The sequence below is a fragment of the Furipterus horrens genome, unplaced genomic scaffold (genome assembly GCF_987537825.1).
Source record: "Furipterus horrens unplaced genomic scaffold, mFurHor1.1.pri manual_scaffold_2, whole genome shotgun sequence".
NCBI lineage: Eukaryota > Metazoa > Chordata > Mammalia > Chiroptera > Furipteridae > Furipterus > Furipterus horrens.
This window is the reverse complement of record NW_028327172.1, coordinates 13,634,356-13,648,391: the sequence shown is the minus strand read 5'-3', so window position 1 is coordinate 13,648,391 and position 14,036 is coordinate 13,634,356. Positions and strand designations below refer to the sequence as shown.

Sequence of the window (14,036 nt, the reverse complement as noted above, 5' to 3'; positions counted from 1 at the left end):
ACTTGCTCAGTCATTTTGAATGTGATGGCCACACAGTACACATGCTCACTCAAAGGCGTCTGCCACCCCCACTGACTAGTACAGTGAAGTCGTCATTGTTCATGCATGCTCATTCCAGTCCACTTTCCTTGGCTGCCAGGTTACATCGATGATCAATGTCACAACAAACCATTCTTGTTATATTAACAATGGCTGGACCTTTTCTGGACAGGCGTCATATATATATATCAATCATGAATTCCTCTGATTGTAGCCTTAGTCTGGCCCCCAATGCATGTGACTCCCCAGGCTGATGCTGCCTGGGTAAATGAGGTAGAGATAGAGGTACTATCCTTCTGTGAAGCCCTGTTCCCTATCACAGAGAATGTCCTCTGTTAGTATGGTGACTGATGCTGGGATCTGTAGAGCAGACCTTGAACTCACTGCTCTCCTGCTTGCACCTCTCTCACTGTGGAGATGACCCTTGCACCAGGCGTGACTTCCCAGGGACCCGAGTTCTAGTCCTGGTTCTCTCCCATTTCAACTGTACGACCCTGAGCAAGTTATTTAATGAGTTCATGGTCCTCATCCCTGAATTGGTGATACTTTCTCATAGCATTGGAGAGGGTATCGGGATTATTGTCATATTCATTTGAGGAAAGCTGAAACTCAGTCAGGGCTTCCACTGTGCAGCCTGGTCACTGAGGGCAGAAGGAGTTGGGAGGGACACATCGGGGAACTTGGCTCTCACCTGTCTGCTGTAAGTTTTGCTTTTGTTTCTCAGCTGTGCATGTGAATAACCTGGTCCCCTGGGACTGGCCTAACCTTGGCAGGCAGGTATGTGGCCTGGACACCGTGAATTTGATCCTTCTCCTATGACCTGGGGACTCAGACTGACAGAGAGGAAGCAGGGGAGGGGCTGGACTTTGGCCTTTGCATTCTGGGGCTGAGTTGTTTTTTTTTCACCACCCAAGACCTCCTCATCTTATTTCTTATCTTTTCATGCATACCAGAGCTTGAAAGTTTTGTTCTGCCTCCATTTATTAGGCAATGATTAATTCTCTTTCATATTTTCAAAATTACTCAGAAAGCCTTTTTACCGCCTAAGGAAAACGGAGTTTCACACCAAGTTTATAATATTCTAGCTAGAAGCAAAGAAACTGATGCGATGTTGTGATTAGCATGCTCGATGTCAGCACACAGACATTGCACAGGCTCCTGGGCTGATTTTAGAAGACTAAAAATATGTCCCAGTCCACAGGCACCAGGGACGCCGTCCTGGGAGCCTGTGTGGGGCTGGGGGCTTAGCTCTGTCTTTCAGGTCGCAGAGGCCCTGTTTGGCTGCTGTACCTCCTGAGGTGGAGGGAGGGGGTGGGCACTTCAGGGAGTGGGTGCACATCTAGACTGAGCTGGCCTGCAGAAGCCCCATGCCCCATTAATTCACCCATGGCTTCTTAAAATTTATTTCTCTCTTCTTCATCTAGAGTTTCTCCTGAAGCCACTGCCAGAAAGAGACCTCAGGAGAATCTTGACACACCTGAAAGGAAAAGATACCCGTTGAAAGAGGTATGATTTTGGCAACATGGTGGAGTGGCATCGCAACTTTTTCCCATAAGAGGACCTGATCTCCTCTCCCCTCCCTACCTGACAAACCCTCCCTTTCTCGGCAAGAGAGCTCTCGGCTCCAGCTGGGGAGTGCAGGGCAGGTGAAGGGCGGCTTTACTCTTGTCCCCGCCTCCAGATGTTTGTTCGGGGATGGGGAGCAAACATGAGGTGCCAGGAGAGAGAGGCTGATGCTCAAGTGGGGTCTTGGAGGCTGGTTGCTCGCTGCCCCATGGAGGGGGCTGCAAGTCATGGTTGCTCCTGAGTCCATCTGGGAAGTGAGTGCTGAGGGACTGGAAGGAGTGAGCCCTCCAAGGGAAAGCAGAGACCTGGCCTCTATTGAGGCCCCTCCCAGGCCTCCCCTTCCCCCACATCTACTGTGGTCTTGGCATTGGGGGAAGGAAATACTGTCCTGAAGTGATTCATCCACCTCCTCATCTTAAGGCTCCTTGGGATACAGTTCCCATTCCATGATGGAATTGAGAATGGAAAGGCCCTGGTAAACTTCTGGGGTTCTGGGAGCTTCTTGGGCTGCCCATGATCCCAGGACATGTGAAGCTCTGGAGGCCTCACGGAAGGTTTCTCAATGAGGAGCCAGGACCACGGGCTCTGGCCCAGCCTGTGCCACGATTGTGCCTCACGAGTCTTCATAAGCCATTTTCCTCGTTGGGCCTCATTTTCTTATGTGTCAAGTGGGGCATCAGTGATGTGAATCTGATTCAACCCTCATGTCTTCAGTTTCTGAGGTTCCAAGGCCAGGGCTAAACTACAAGAGGTGCAGCGGGACAGCAGAGAGGCGGAGTGGAGCTGGACTCAGGGAAGGCTGTGGAGAGGGCATTTGAAAGCTCTGAGGCCATCTGACTGCCAGGCTCAGGCAAAGGGTGACCTAGACCCGCAGTGGAATGACTGTAGGGTCTGAGGGGCATGTGGAGCTGAGTTTGAGCCCCAGCTACTAAGATGAGTGAGATTAACCAGCGTTGAGGGCTGTCCTTGCCAGGCGCAGCGCTAAGTACACTCCCTGCATCATCTCGTTTGATCCTCCCAGCAGCCCCATGGTCTTGGCACTAGTATCAACACCATCTCAGAAAGGAGAAAATGGGTCTTCGAGAAGTTAAGTGACTTGCCCAAGGTCTCACAGCAGTGAGTAAGTAACACCACTGAGATTTGAAGCCTTTGTCTGAACGACCCTACGATTCTAATGTGTTTTGCCTAGCAGTTCTGTGAGGCAGGGCTTAAGTTTCAAAGAGAAAAAAGAAACATTTGTTTTCTTGATCTAGAATTTTTAAAAGAACTTTGGGCTCTTCATCAAACCTCTGTGAGTCTTGGTTGTCTGATCTCTAAAATGGGGGCATAACACCTACCCATGGAGTTGTTGAGGGGAGAAGATGGAATGAGATGCAGAAAGGTCCCTACTCTGTTCTTTCCTCCACACCCCCTCCATCTGCCCACCTACCCTTAGGGCTGCTGCGCAGGTGGGTAGGGGGTAAACACACTGCACAGTGCCGCACCAGCTGCCTGATGGCACTTGCAATTTTGGTTGCCTCTGGTGCCCATGGTTGGGAAGCACTTGGCCTCCATGCCAGTCACTGATCTGATAGTCCCCAGGTCTCCCAGCTCATCCTCTCACTTGCAGACTGTGCTGCTGGCGGGCGAGGGTTTTTCCAGCTGGAATCCAAGGCATGTAGTTGACTCCCAGAGGCAGATAAAGCAGGGCCAGACCAAGTGGACAGTGGCATAGGAGTGGTGAGGCCTGGGAGCTGCGTGGGCTTTCCCTCCCCTTCAGTGGCCCTGTACCCTATAGTTCCCCCATGCAGCCACCAGCCCGCCCAGGCCATAATCTTAATTGCAAGCCTCCTGGCATCGGCCGCACTGATCCCCACAGGAAGCTATTGCCTTATCACAGAGCCTGGGTCTTTCGTGCTTTTCTTAATCAGGAGAAGGCTCAGAAGTGAGTCAGAAAAAGCTTAGCTTCCCCAGGACCTTCCTGTTACGGATGTTTCTCTAATCGGGAAGCCGTGGGCCCATGTGAACAGAGGGAAAGAATCTCTTTAAGTACAGAAAAAAGAAGCAAGCGAGCTGTTGTTCCTGGATTACCTTCAGGAGGGTTGCCAAGGGAGCAGAGTGATTTAGCCTTGTCCCCTCTTGTTAGCCAGGAAACAGATCAATGTCATAGAGTCACAGGAAAAATGCCAAGATGACCATATGGCCACAGGCAGACAAGCATGTACACTTTCAGGAATCGTCGGCTGGGGTTTGGGAGCCAGACTGATGAGGCTGAGTCCTAGCTCTGCCTTTTCAGTAGCTGCTTAACTCCAGGTGTGTGATTTGACCTCCCAGAGCCTCAGTTTTTGGCAAATAGCATGCACCCCACTGGGTGGCTGTGAGGGCGAGGAAACAGCCAGCAGGCATACCTGCTTGCTCTGAGTGCTGGCAGTCCCCTGGAATAATGTAGCCTCCCAAGGTGACCTCCCTGAAGAGGCTCGGGCTCTTGAGATGTGAGAGCTGGGTGTTTGTGACCAAACAGTGGGGTTACCCTGGAGACACATACCTCTTCCCGTGCCTGGTCTAAAAAAGGTCTGAGTTTGGGGCCTGGGTTGTGTCAACTCTCTGTTCTGGCACCCCTGGGATGTGGGGTCACCTCAGGTATGAACAGTTCTTTCTGAGCCTTTATCCCATGGCTTACTCTTGACCTGGATAACCTTTATTGCACCCTTTCTGTAGATAAGAGCTAATCTCCCCACAACTCAAGAAGCAAGTATTAATAAAAATTGTATAGGTAAGGACAACTGGGGTTCAGAGAAGTTGTAAATTACTCTAGGCTTCCCCTCTAAAAAGTAGCAGGTTTAGGACACAAACACAGGGCTCTTACACTAAGGACAGTGTGTTTGCCATAGCAGCGCTCAGCACCCCCAGTGCTATGGCGTAACCCTGTGTGCACCCATAGTTGCATCCCACAGCACCACAGTGGCTTCCTATGGTACCAATGACAGCACCTGCACTGTGGCTCCCCACAGGGCCCATGGTGTCCATGAAGCACCCGCAGGACTCAGCATCGCCCCTTGGCACTCATGGTAGTGCCCCAAGTGTCCACAGAGCCTCCCGCATGCCCACAAGGACACTCCATGGTGCCCATAATGGCACTCTTCCCATGTTCTCCACACAGCTTTACGTGGACTTCGGAGCTCAGGCAGAAAGGGAAGTCCCTGGTGTCTTTACGCCCCTGCAACAGGCTGAGCTAGGAAGTGAAGACAATATCTAGGAAGCATTGGAATCTTCCTCCTGCCGAGATCTGACAGTGGGATCTTATTTAGGTCACTGATCCAATTTGAGTTAATTTCTGCAGTATATGGTGTGAGGTACGGGCCCAGATTTTTCTCTAGCATGTGGTTCTCCAGTTGTCTCAGCACCACTTGTTGAAGGGACTATTCTTCCCCCACTGAAGAGTCTTGGCACCCTTGTTGAAAATCAGTTGGCTATAGATGTATAAATTTTGTTTCTGGATTCTCAATTCCATTCTATTGGTCTATACGTAGATCTTTATGCCAGCACCATGCTGCATTGACTACTGTAGCTTCATGCATAGCTTTTGGAGGAGCATTAGTATATTTTAAGGCTCCCCAGGTGAGTCCAAGGTGGAGCACCACTGGTTTTTAGAGCAGGAGGCACTGTTAGGGTGGCCAGTTAAGAGCCTGCTGGAATGGCCCCGGGCGGTGCAGGGGGAGAGGACGCAGCCAAGGCAAAGCTGCAATCACGGCAGTGAGGCCATTATGGAGATGAGAGAGGTGAGTGAGGGAGATGTCCTCATCCTCCCTGATTCTGGGAAGGCCTTGGAGATGACAAAGGTGAGAGCAGAGGCCAGTGGTCCTGGTTGGCTTGATTAACCCATACCCAGTATGGTTTGCAGGAAGACCTGGGTCCCAGTCACAGCTCAGCTCAGCTCCACTGTGTGACCTTGGGCAAGTTGCTCCACCTCTCTGAGCACCCTCATTGTCTCTGTGAGGTGGATCCATATTCTCTGCTACTCACACAAAGGGTCCAGGTGAGGATTAAATGGATCAGCTCTACAAAGGCTGAAGGGCTTAAGGGCCACTGGATGCTTGGTAGAACCCCCAGCCCAAAGTTCTTGCCGGGTGGTTGTCAGTATCAGCCTAACCGCCTCCGGGGACTTGGGGCTCATGGCCTCCATTGCAGCCTGTGCCACCTTGGGCTGGCTTGGGCTGGCTCTGCTAGGTTGGAGTGTCACCCTGTGTTGAAGTGACATCTATTTTCTTGTACCCTCCATCCTCTTGCCCCAAATCTGCGGTGTGGGGCTGCATCACCCCTTTTCCTCCAGGCTGCTCTCCTGCATCTCCACCCTGCACCTCCTCATCTGCTGGCTGAAAGTTCGTCATCCCCTCTCCCTCTCCCTGAGGATGCAGGAGGGAGAGCATAGCTTTGGCATTAGAGGAATTTCAGGGCTGTTTTGTAGCTAGTTATCAGCTTGGGCAATAACTCAGTTTACTCTCCCATTAGGTGAGGAGAGTCAGGGTGATCACAGACTCGTGGTCAAGGTTAAGTGAGATGACGGATGTCAGGCATGTTGCCCCTGCCTGGGAAGGAGTCAGCTTTCCAGAAAGTGGTGGATATCCTTGCCATTGTCACCACAAACACCACCCTTCAAGTTTCTCTAGTTCTGACTGGTAGGGCACAAGCCCTGAGGTGAGTACAGGAAGGGGCAGCAGCCCCAGGCCTCATCTCCCTTCCTGGCATCCCCCTCACTCTGTCTGTGACGCATACGCGAGAGGACAGGATGACAGGTTCTCACCACCCCAGTTTCCTGCTCACTCAGCCCGACTTCTGCCAGAACGTTCTGGCCTCAGGCCAGGCCCACATCCACATGTGACTCATGACAGCTCCCTGGTCCTTTTCTCCCTTCTTGGATATTTTCCATCCCAAATCTCTGCCTTCTTTCCTCTATCAAGTTGTTTCAAATTTACTCAAGAAGGTTCATCCCAGGGCCGCATACCTGTTGGCCCTTTAGGAGGCTAAGTCAATGGAGTGTTCCCCTCGGGGATACCCCCTCTCGGCATGGGTGGCCGGGAGAGCGAGGCCAGGTGGACCTGGGTGACGGCTGCTTGACAGCATGGAGAGGTAATAAGTTTTTGTTTTCCTCATCTAAACAATGAACAAATTATTGCTTTTCTGTTTATACAGCAAAAATTAGCAGAAAATTCCCCTAAAAGGCTTTATTATTGTTTTTTAATAATGACATATATTTACATTGTGAATCACAGCTGAACTTTCAAACAGTCAGGAAGGGTGGAGAGGGAGGGACAGGAACCCCAGCGGCAGATGCCATGTTTGTATCGGAGAGGGGCAGTGACTTACTCAAGGTCACACAGCTCTGCAGTGGTAGATATGGGCCTAGTGTGTCAGTCTTCAGGACTGGTGGTCACTTTGCCCACCCAGCTGGTTCTTTTAATAGTTAAAAGTGTAAAATAATATACTTTCATGAATAGCCCTGAAATTAAGGGGAAAGTCCAAATCCACTGGCAATGCTTCTTTCTTAGCAGCGGGAGCTTGTTACCTGCCCAGAGCTGCAGATGTGAGGAGAAATGACCGACGCCATTCCCTGTGCTTGGCAGTTAGCTAGGGTGTCTCCCTTTCTGGGGCCTGGGCAGGGCTGTGTTATGAAAGAAAGGCGTGATGGGGTTGAGGAAGGAGACTGGGCTCTGGACTCTGAAGCCCTTTTTTAAAAAAAAAATCAGCTTATTTTGTAGAGCAGTTTTAGGTTCACGGCAAAATTGAGGGAGAAGTACTGAGAGTCATCACATTCTCCCCACACCCCTACACAGAGAACCACCCCTGCTCTTGACATCCATACCACAGTGGTACATGTATTGCAATCAGTGAACCCACATTGACACATCGTTATACCCAAAGCCCACAGTTTGCATTATGGTTCGCTGTTGGTGTTGTACCCTCTACGGGCTCTGACAAATGTACAATGACAGGCGTCCATCATTAGAGTATCATACAGAATAGTTTCACTGCCCTAAAAATCCTCTGTGCTCTGCCAATTCATTCTTCTCTCCCTCCTAAGCCCTGGCAACCAGTGATTGTTTTACTGCTTTCCTAGTTTTGCCTTTTCCAGAATGTCATATAGTTGGAATCATATAATATGTAGCCTTTTGAGCTTGGCTTCTTTTAACCAAATTTACTGTCTTAGCCATTTTTTAGTGTACAGTTTAGTATAAAGTATATTCACATTGTTGTGCAACTATCACCACTATTCATCCCCAGAATTCTTTTTATCTTGTGAAACGAAAACTCTACACCCATTTAACAAGAGATCCCTGTTTCCCTCTTTACCCAGCTCCTGGCAACCACCAATATACTTTCTGTCTCTATGGTTTTTATTACTCTAAGTATCTTATATAAGTGTAATCACACAGTATTTTTTTTTTTTTGGTTAATGATTTATTTCACTTGGCATAATAGCCTCAAGGTTCATCCATGCTGTAGCATATGTCAGAATTTCCTTCCTTTTTAAGGCTGAATAATATTCCTTTGTACATGTAAACTATATTTTGTTTATCCATTCATCGTCAATGGACACTTGGGTTGCTTCATGATTTAGCTCTAGTGAAGAAAGCTGCTGAGCTCATTTCTTTTAAATGCTGAATAATATTCCATTGTCTGGATGTATTGTACTACGGTTTATTTATCCATTCACCTCCCGAAGGGCATCTGGGCTGCTTCCAAGTTTTGGCAATTATAAATAAAGTTGCTATAAATATCTGTGTGGTAAAGCTTTTTGTGTGGACATAAGTTTTCAACAGATTTGGGGAAATACCAAGAAGCGCGATTGCTGGGTCATATGGTAAAATTATGCTCAATTTTGTGAGAAACTGCCAGTCTATCTTCCAAAGTGACTGTACCATTCTGCATTCCCACCAGCAATGAATGAGAGTTCCTGCTGCTGCACATCCTCTCCAGCATTTAGTGTTGTCTGGGTTTTGGATTTTGGCCATCCTAATAGCTGTGTGGTGGTATCTCATTATCGTTTTGATCTGCAATTTCCTAATGATGGATGATGTTGAGCATCTTCTTGTATGCGTATTTTCCACTTTTGTATCTTTGGTCAGTTGTCTGTTCAGATCGCTTGTCATTTTGTAATCAGTTGTTTATTTACTTATTGTGGAATTTCATGAGTTCTTTGTATAGTTTGGGTAACAGTTCTTTAACTATATATCTTTTGCAATTATTTTCTCCTCTTACCAGTGTCTTTCACAGAGCAGAATTTTTAAAAATTTTGCCCTGGCTGGTGTGGCTCAGTGGATTGAGCTCTGGCCTGTGAACCAAAGGGTCGCTAATTGAGTCCCAGTCAGGGCACGTGCCTGGGTTGTGGCCCAGGTCCCCAGTTGGGGGCGCTTGAGAGGCAACCACATTTTTCCCCTCCCTTCCCCTCTAAAAATAAATAAATAAAATCTTTAAAAAAAATTTTAGTGAAGATCAGCTTATCAATTATTTTTAATGGATTGTGCCTTCGGTGTTGTATCTAAAAAGTTATTGCCATACCAAAAAGTCATCTAGATTTTTCTTCTGGGTTATTTTTTTTTAGGAGTTTGAGAGTTTTGCATTTTACATTTAGGTTTGTGATCCATTTTGAGTTAACTTTCGTGAGGTTTGTAAGATCTGTGTCTAAGTTCACTGTTACCTGTGACTGTCTAGTTATTCTAGCACAATTTGTTAAAAGGACTACCTCTTCTCTACCCTATTACCTTGGCTCATTTGTCAAAGATCAGGTGACTGTATTTATAAGGGCCTGTCTCTGCACTCTGTTCTGTTTTATTGATCTACTTATATCTATTCTTTCACTAATACCACACTCTCTTGATTATTGTAGCTTTATAGTAAATCTTGAAGTCAGGTAGTGACAGTCCTCCAGCTTGTTCTTCTTCAATATTGTGTTGGCTCTTCTGGGCCTTTTGCCTCTCCATGGAAGTTTTAGAATTAGTGTGTTGGTATCCACAAAACAACTTGCTGGGACTTTGATAGAGATTGCATTGAATTTGTAGGACCCATTGGGAGAAACTGACGTCTTGACATGAACATGGAATATCCCCAATTTTTTAGTTCTTCTTTGATGTCTTTCATCATAGTTTTATAGCTTTCCTCATACAGATCTTGTGCATACTTTGTTACATTTATACCTGAATATTTTATTTCTTTTGGTGCTGATGGAAATGGCATTGTGTTTTAAATTCAAATTTCACTTGTTCTTTGCTGGTATATAGAGAAACAACTGATTTTTGTATATTAATGTTGTATTCTGCAACCTTGCTTTGCTACAAACGCTTATTTGCTCCATGAATTTTTGTCACTTATTTCAGATTTTCTAGACAGACATACAGGTTATCTGTGAATAAAGAAGTTTTTATTTCTTCCTTCCCAATTTGTAAAAACAAAACCCTGTTTTTTAAAAAAGCTTCCTCTTCAATCTGTAATAATAATAAAAAAACAACTTTGTCTTATTGTGTTAGCTAGGGCCTCAGTACAAGCCCCAGTGAGAGGGGACAGCCTTGCCTTGTTTCTGTCTTAATGGGAGAGCGTCTAGTTTCTCACCACAGGTCTGATGTTATCAGTATGTTCTTTGCAGATGTTCTTTATCAAGGGGAGGAAATGACCCTCTGTTCCTAGTTTTGCCAAGCTTTTAAAATCCTGAATGCTGTTGGATTTTGTCAGATGCTTTTTCTGCATCTATTGATATGATCATGTGACTTTTCCTCATTAGCCTGTTGAGGTGATGGATTGATTACCTTACCTGATTTTTAAATGTTAAACTGGTCTTGGATACCTGGGATAAATTTCTTGGCTCTGGTTTATAATTCTTTTTATATATTATTGGATTTGATTTGCTATAATTTGTTGAGAATTTTTATATCTATATTAATGAGAGATATTGTCTATAGTTTTCTTTGTTTGGTATTAGGGTAATTAATGCTGACCTTATAGAATGAGTTATTAAGTATTCATTCTCATATCTTCTGGAAGAGATTGTAGAGAACTGATATAATTTCTTACTTAGGTTTTTGGTAGAATTCACCAGCGAACCTAATGCTCTCTGTTTTGAAAGGTAATTAATTATTGATTCAATTTATTTAATAGATAGAAGTCTATTCAGATTGCCTATCTCTTTTTGTATGAGTTTTGGAAGATTATATCTTTCAGAGAATTGCTCTATTTTATTTAAGTTAATAATTTCTGAGCATAGAATTATTCATAGTATTCTTTTATTATACTTTTAATGTTCATGGGAACTACAGTCTTGTCCCCACTTTCATTTCTGATATTTAGCAATTTGTATCTTTTTTAGCTCTCTCTCTCTTTCTCTCTTGTTAGCTTGGTTAGAGGCCCTTTTATTTTATCTATCTTTCCAGAGAATTAGCTTTAGATTATATCAATTTTCTCTATCGAATTCTTATCCTCTGAAACCTACATTTTAATCATGGATCTATCATGAATTTTATGAGAGATCTTGAAGGCTAAATCCCTTTCATTCTCTGAGTCCCAGTTTCTACATCTACAGAATGGGTGGTGATAATGCTACCTGGCCCAAAGTTAGTTTGAAGGCAGATGTCAAATATGAGTCCATATTCATTGATTTAATATATATTTGTTGAGCCCCTGCTATGTATCAGGTGCTGCTCTGCATGCTTGGAATATCATAGTGAACGAAACAACAAAGCCCCTGTCTTCATGGAGCTTGTCTTCTAGTTAGGGAGACAGAGACCAAACAAACTGAATGCCAGGTAGTGTTAGGTGCAGGAAAGGACAGGGTCTATGTGACCAAGGGAGTTACTCTGTTGGATAGGGGCCACTTGGAAAGCCTTCCTGATCAGATGTCATTTGAGCAGAGACCTGAAGGCAGTAAGGAGTGAGCCTTAACTTCATCGGAGGGAAGAGTCTTCCTGGTAGAGGGAACAGCAAGAGTCAGGACCATTAGGTGGGCAGGTAGGTGGCATGTTGAAGTACCAGCCAGGAGGCCAGGGTGCTAGAGCGAAGGTGGTGTGGAAGGAGAGGAGGCCTGAAGGGAGCTGGCAGCCAAGTTGAGGACTTGGGATTTTGATTCTAAGTGTCATGGGGAGTCAGTGAACAAGGAAGAAACAGGATCAGATGTACATATTACCAAGATCATGCTGGCTGCTGTGTGGAGAACAGAAGGCACAGGACAGGGAGACCAGTGTGGAGACTGATGTTGGAATCCAGGCAAGAGGTGAGGTGCTTTGGAAGGACGGGATGGTGGCGGAGGTGCTGAGGAGCCAAAACGTTCAGCACTTATTTTGGCAGTATTGCTGGCAGACTCACTGATGGGTTGGGTGAGGCGGGAGAGGAAGAAAAGGGTCAAGGATGCCCACAAGTTTGTGCCTGAGTCGGAGGGACCTGGGTGGGCTTGGCTTTGGTGCCAGGTGAGGGGAACATACAGAGTTCTATTTGGGTGCATTTACAGTTGAGACATTTCTGAACCGTCCCTGTGGAGGTGGCAAGAACGTGGATGGAGATATGATACAAACCAGGAGTTTCGGTGTGAGGTCGGGGCTGGGGAGATCATCTGGGAGCCATCAGCTTATAGAGAGCATTACAAACCGTAGACCTGAATGCGATCACCTAGCGAGTGAGTGTCGTTGGAGAAGATGAGGGGGCACTGCAGGATCTTGGAGACCTGTGGAAGGTGCCCATTGGAGGCCACCTGGAGCTACCCAGAGGGCGGCCTATCCAGGACACCAGGGCAAACAGATATTATTTTTGCAGTGCTCTGGGAGCTATTGAATGGCATGGGATGAGGAAGAGAAACCAACTGCAAAGGAAAGCCCTAGACTCAGTGCCCACCCCGAGGGAGAGCACTGCTCAGCTGCCGGTGCCCGACAGGAAATAGGACAGGTGCAGCCGGGCATAGCTAGGCACCCGACCCCTGGGGAAGACGGTTTCTCAGGACCTCATCAATACAACAGAAGTATTTCCAGTAGTATCAGAATCAGTGAAATAATATCGATTCTAATATTGGCCAGAAAAGAAACACGGACAGTAAACTTTTCTTTTAGTGAATTTCATAGAATAACACCAGTCGACAAGCAAACACAAAAAAGGGAGAAAGAAGTAAGGGGTTCATACTTTTTAATTATAATAATGGATATTTGGAGAAGAGAAAAATACATGAAGAAAGTTGCAAAAGAGTGTACCCCGCAAGGTTGGGAGAATGACTTGGACAGAGGTGGCCGGATTGGCAGTGACCCAGTTCCTGTTTCCTGTCCTTATGTACGACCACTGAGCTACCATGGCTTAGTCCAGACCTACTTATTGTTCAAGTGTAGGAAGATCTAGTGGCATCGGGGATGGAGATGTGAACTGAGTGCAGAGAACTTCAGTGATCCCGAATCCTTCTTCTCGAGACAGAGACAAATGTGTGTAGCGGAATGAGCTCGTGTTGGGGTCTGGCTGCATACATGGGTATTCCTGGAACTAACTGCCGTGTAGACATGATTTTATTAAAGGTTAGTAATAACAATGTGTTCCTTTGAAGCTTACCTACGTATTATTAAAACTCACGCATGACTACAGCAATTGTTAAGAACTTAGAACAACACACACACACAAATTTTAAAGGCAGAATGTTTTATCACTGACATTGTTTAGAACTGCCAGCTTTTTGTGGGTTTTTTGTTTGTTTTTTAATTCTCTACAGACAATTCCCCCCCTGTTGCCTACAAATGGTTCCCACTGCCCCACCTTGGAACGCCAACACGGAGGTGTTTCCAAAAGGGTTATTGCTGGGGGTGAGGCGGGGGGTAGGGGGGAAGCAGGTGGGGCGGAGGGGAGGGGGCCGAAGGTGCGTAGAAGACCCTGAGGAGAGACCCTGTGGCTGGTCCTACAGTGTGACCAGGTAGCTCCCAAGTGGAATAGGTGCAGCAGGGCCTTCTAAGGGACCAGTGTATGCTCACGCAGGAGGTAGCACAGAACCTGGTGTCCTGGGGGACCCCGAGTCGGCAGGTACTTGGCTCCAGTTCCTGACAGCTCCAGCTCTGAGTGCCATCTGTGTACAGTGTTTAGCATTACAGAGAGTCGGGCACTGAAATCTCCATCCTCAGGGTGGCAATTTGCCCTGGTGGATGTGAGGCTGCAGCCTCCTGGGGACACATCCAGCCCTGCTCAATGGGATGCCCACCTTCCCTCCTCTCTCCTTCCCTTTCCCTTTCGGACATGCAGTCCTTAGAGGCAGCTGTTCTAATGAAAAAATCTCCTAAATACCAGGAGATAAGAATCCAGGGTTTTTGGTTTTTATTCCTGCCCAGACTCCCCGGAGAGCCTTTTCAGTAGAAATGTCCCTTTGGAGCTGAGATTTTTCTCCCAGACTTCAAAGACAAGGTTCTTAGGAACACAGCATCTGTTTAAACTGAACTTGAACCAAGAAGGCG

The 14,036-nt window shown here is 46.5% G+C and overlaps 1 protein-coding gene across 2 annotated transcripts in view; it reads left to right on the top strand.

The window, feature by feature from the left end:
• The window catches only part of TSPAN18 (tetraspanin 18), a 161,520-nt gene that overhangs the window by 29,943 nt on the left and 117,541 nt on the right, over positions 1-14,036 (top strand). For both annotated transcript variants that reach the window (XM_090267569.1, XM_090267568.1), the window contains exon 2: positions 1,464-1,545. The gene's annotated coding sequence lies outside the window, so the exon portion shown is untranslated. The remainder of the gene's footprint in view (positions 1-1,463; positions 1,546-14,036) is intronic.